The following is a 6,000-nucleotide window of genomic DNA, read 5'->3' as shown; positions in this document are numbered from 1 at the left end:
TACAAAAAAAAATAGAAAGCAAAAGAGAACAGAATACAAAAACACAATAGAACACAAAAGAGAAAGAACACAAAAAACACAAAAGAACACCAAAAAGAATAGAACACAAGAAAAAACAAAAAACCACCAAAAAGAATAGAACAGAAAACCAGAAAAGAACAGAAAAGACAATACAAAAAACAATAGAAAGCAAAAGAGAACAGAATACAAAAACACAATAGAACACAAAAGAGAAAGAACACAAAAAACACAAAAGAACACCAAAAAGAATAGAACACAATCAAACACAAAAAAACATCAAAAAGAATAGAACAGAAAACCAGAAAAGAATAGAAAAGACAATACAAAAAACAATAGAAAGCAAAAGAGAACACAATACAAAAACAGAATAGAACACAATAGAGAACAGAAAACAGAAGACACAAAAGAATACCAAAGAGAATAGAACACAACACAACACAATAAATCTCAAAAGAACACAATAGAGAAAAGAACACAATAAAACACAAAGAACACCAAAGAGAATAGAACACAATGAACACAAAAGAACACCAAAAAGAATAGAACAAAATGAACACAAAAGAAAACCAAAGAGAATAGAACACAAAAACAGAGCAGAACAGAAAAGACAATACAAAAAACAATAGAAACCAAAAGAGAACAGAATACAAAAACACAAAAGAAGACAAAGGAGAATAGAACACAAAAAACACAAAAGAACACCAAAGAGAATAGAACACAATAAAACACAAAAGAACACCAAAGAGAATAGAACACAAGAAAAAACAAAAAACCACCAAAAAGAATAGAACAGAAAACCAGAAAAGAACAGAAAAGACAATACAAAAAACAATAGAAAGCAAAAGAGAACACAATACAAAAACACAATAGAACACAAAAGAGAAAGAACACAAAAAACACAAAAGAACACCAAAAAGAATAGAACACAAGAAAAAACAAAAAACCACCAAAAAGAATAGAACAGAAAACCAGAAAAGAACAGAAAAGACAATACAAAAAACAATAGAAAGCAAAAGAGAACAGAATACAAAAACACAATAGAACACAAAAGAGAAAGAACACAAAAAACACAAAAGAACACCAAAAAGAATAGAACACAATCAAACACAAAAAAACATCAAAAAGAATAGAACAGAAAACCAGAAAAGAACAGAAAAGACAATACAAAAAACAATAGAAAGCAAAAGAGAACACAATACAAAAACAGAATAGAACACAATAGAGAACAGAAAACAGAAGACACAAAAGAATACCAAAGAGAACAGAACACAACACAACACAATAAATCTCAAAAGAACACAATAGAGAAAAGAACACAATAAAACACAAAGAACACCAAAGAGAATAGAACACAATGAACACAAAAGAACACCAAAAAGAATATAACAAAAAACCAGAAAAGAACAGAAAAGACAATACAAAAAACAATAGAAAGCAAAAGAGAACAAAATACAAAAACACAATAGAACACAATAGAGAACAGAAAACAGAAGACACAAAAGAACACCAAAGAGAATAGAACACAACAGAACACAGTAAACAGAAAAGAACACCAAAGAGAATAGAACACAATAAAACTCAAAAGAACACAATAGAGAAAAGAACACAATAAAACAGAAAAGAACACCAAAGAGAATAGAACACAATGAACACAAAGGAACACCAAAGAGAATAGAACACAAAAACAGAGCAGAACAGAAAAGACAATACAAAAAACAATAGAAAGCAAAAGAGAACAGAATACAAAAACACAAAAGAAGACAAAGGAGAAAAGAACACAAAAAACACAAAAGAACACCAAAGAGAATAGAACACAATAAAACACAAAAGAACACCAAAGAGAATAGAACACAAGAAAAAACAAAAAACCACCAAAAAGAATAGAACAGAAAACCAGAAAAGAACAGAAAAGACAATACAAAAAACAATAGAAAGCAAAAGAGAACAGAATACAAAAACACAATAGAACACAAAAGAGAAAGAACACAAAAAACACAAAAGAACACCAAAGAGAATAGAACACAAGAAAAAACAAAAAACCACCAAAAAGAATAGAACAGAAAACCAGAAAAGAACAGAAAAGACAATACAAAAAACAATAGAAGGCAAAAGAGAACAGAATACAAAAACACAATAGAACACAAAAGAGAAAGAACACAAAAAACACAAAAGAACACCAAAAAGAATAGAACACAATCAAACACAAAAAAACATCAAAAAGAATAGAACAGAAAACCAGAAAAGAATAGAAAAGACAATACAAAAAACAATAGAAAGCAAAAGAGAACACAATACAAAAACCGAATAGAACACAATAGAGAACAGAAAACAGAAGACACAAAAGAATACCAAAGAGAATAGAACACAACAGAACACAGTAAACAGAAAAGAACACAAAAGAGAATAGAACACAATAAAACTCAAAAGAACACAATAGAGAAAAGAACACAATAAAACAGAAAAGAACACCAAAGAGAATAGAACACAATGAACACAACACCAAAGAGAATAGAACACAAAAACAGAGCAGAACAGAAAAGACAATACAAAAAACAATAGAAACCAAAAGAGAACAGAATACAAAAACACAAAAGAAGACAAAGGAGAAGAGAACACAAAAAACACAAAAGAACACCAAAGAGAATAGAACACAATAAAACACAAAAGAACACCAAAGAGAATAGAACACAAGAAAAAACAAAAAACCACCAAAAAGAATAGAACAGAAAACCAGAAAAGAACAGAAAAGACAATACAAAAAACAATAGAAAGCAAAAGAGAACAGAATACAAAAACACAATAGAACACAAAAGAGAAAGAACACAAAAAACACAAAAGAACACCAAAAAGAATAGAACACAATAAAACAAAAAATAAATCAAGAAGAATAGAACAGAAAACCAGAAAAGAATAGAAAAGACAATACAAAAAACAATAGAAAGCAAAAGAGAACACAATACAAAAACCGAATAGAACACAATAGAGAACAGAAAACAGAAGACACAAAAGAATACCAAAGAGAATAGAACACAACACAACACAATAAATCTCAAAGAACACAATAGAGAAAAGAACACAATAAAACACAAAGAACACCAAAGAGAATAGAACACAATGAACACAAAAGAACACCAAAAAGAATATAACAAAAATCCAGAAAAGAACAGAAAAGACAATACAAAAAACAATAGAAAGCAAAAGAGAACACAATACAAAAACACAATAGAACACAATAGAGAACAGAAAACAGAAGACACAAAAGAACACCAAAGAGAATAGAACACAACAGAACACAGTAAACAGAAAAGAACACAAAAGAGAATAGAACACAATAAAACACAATAGAACACAAAAGATAAAGAACACAAAAAACACAAAAGAACACCAAAAAGAATAGAACAGAAAACCAGAAAAGAATAGAAAAGACAATACAAAAAACAATAGAAAGCAAAAGAGAACAGAATACAAAAACACAAAAGAAGACAAAGGAGAAAAGAACACAAAAAACACAAAAGAACACCAAAGAGAATAGAACACAATAAAACACAAAAAAACACCAAAGAGAATAGAACACAAGAAAAAACAAAAAACCACCAAAAAGAATAGAACAGAAAACCAGAAAAGAATAGAAAAGACAATACAAAAAACAATAGAAAGCAAAAGAGAACACAATACAAAAACCGAATAGAACACAATAGAGAACAGAAAACAGAAGACACAAAAGAACACCAAAGAGAATAGAACACAACAGAACACAGTAAACAGAAAAGAACACAAAAGAGAATAGAACACAATAAAACTCAAAAGAACACAATAGAGAAAAGAACACAATAAAACACAAAAGAACACCAAAGAGAATAGAACACAATGAACACAAAAGAACACCAAAGAGAATAGAACACAAAAACAGAGCAGAACAGAAAAGACAATACAAAAAACAATAGAAACCAAAAGAGAACAGAATACAAAAACACAATAGAACACAAAAGAGAAAGAACACAAAAAACACAAAAGAACACCAAAAAGAATAGAACACAATAAAACACAAAAAAACATCAAAAAGAATAGAACAGAAAACCAGAAAAGAATAGAAAAGACAATACAAAAAACAATAGAAAGCAAAAGAGAACACAATACAAAAACAGAATAGAACACAATAGAGAACAGAAAAGAGAAGACACAAAAGAATACCAAAGAGAATAGAACACAACACAACACAATAAATCTCAAAAGAACACAATAGAGAAAAGAACACAATAAAACACAAAGAACACCAAAGAGAATAGAACACAATGAACACAAAAGAACACCAAAAAGAATATAACAAAAAACCAGAAAAGAACAGAAAAGACAATACAAAAAACAATAGAAAGCAAAAGAGAACACAATACAAAAAAACAATAGAACACAACAGAGAACAGAAAACAGAAGACACAAAAGAACACCAAAGAGAATAGAACACAACAGAACACAGTAAACAGAAAAGAACACAAAAGAGAATAGAACACAATAAAACTCAAAAGAACACAATAGAGAAAAGAACACAATAAAACACAAAAGAACACCAAAGAGAATAGAACACAAGAAAAAACAAAAAACCACCAAAAAGAATAGAACAAAAAACCAGAAAAGAACAGAAAAGACAATACAAAAAACAATAGAAAGCAAAAGAGAACACAATACAAAAACACAATAGAACACAATAGAGAACAGAAAACAGAAGACACAAAAGAACACCAAAGAGAATAGAACACAACAGAACACAGTAAACAGAAAAGAACACAAAAGAGAATAGAACACAATAAAACTCAAAAGAACACAATAGAGAAAAGAACACAATAAAACAGAAAGGAACACCAAAGAGAATAGAACAAAATGAACACAAAAGAACACCAAAGAGAATAGAACACAAAAACAGAGCAGAACAGAAAAGACAATACAAAAAACAATAGAAACCAAAAGAGAACAGAATACAAAAACACAAAAGAAGACAAAGGAGAATAGAACACAAAAAACACAAAAGAACACCAAAGAGAATAGAACACAACAGAACACAAAAGAACACCAAAGAGAATAGAACACAAGAAAAAACAAAAAACCACCAAAAAGAATAGAACAGAAAACCAGAAAAGAACAGAAAAGACAATACAAAAAACAATAGAAAGCAAGAGAACAGAATACAAAAACACAATAGAACACAAAAGAGAAAGAACACAAAAAACACAAAAGAAAACCAAAAAGAATAGAACACAATCAAACACAAAAAAACATCAAAAAGAATAGAACAGAAAACCAGAAAAGAACAGAAAAGACAATACAAAAAACAATAGAAAGCAAAAGAGAACAGAATACAAAAACACAATAGAACACAAAAGAGAAAGAACACAAAAAACACAAAAGAACACCAAAAAGAGTAGAACACAATAAAACACAAAAAAAATCAAAAAGAATAGAACAGAAAACCAGAAAAGAATAGAAAAGACAATACAAAAAACAATAGAAAGCAAAAGAGAACACAATACAAAAACACAAAAGAAGACAAAGGAGAATAGAACACAAAAAACACAAAAGAACACCAAAGAGAATAGAACACAAAAAACACAAAAGAACACCAAAAAGAATAGAACACAATGAACACAAAAGAACACCAAAGAGAATAGAACACAAAAACAGAGCAGAACAGAAAAGACAATACAAAAAACAATAGAAACCAAAAGAGAACAGAATACAAAAACACAAAAGAAGACAAAGGAGAATAGAACACAAAAAACACAAAAGAACACCAAAGAGAATAGAACACAATAAAACACAAAAGAACACCAAAGAGAATAGAACACAAGAAAAAACAAAAAACCACCAAAAAGAATAGAACAGAAAACCAGAAAAGAACAGAAAAGACAATACAAAAAACAATAGAAAGCAAAAGAGAACAGAATACAAAAACACAATAGAACACAAAAGAGAAAGAACACAAAAAAC

The sequence above is a fragment of the Rhea pennata genome, chromosome 1 (genome assembly GCF_028389875.1).
Source record: "Rhea pennata isolate bPtePen1 chromosome 1, bPtePen1.pri, whole genome shotgun sequence".
In the NCBI taxonomy this organism is placed as follows: domain Eukaryota; kingdom Metazoa; phylum Chordata; class Aves; order Rheiformes; family Rheidae; genus Rhea; species Rhea pennata.
The sequence above is the reverse complement of the archived record's forward strand: the minus strand, read 5'-3'. Positions refer to the sequence as shown.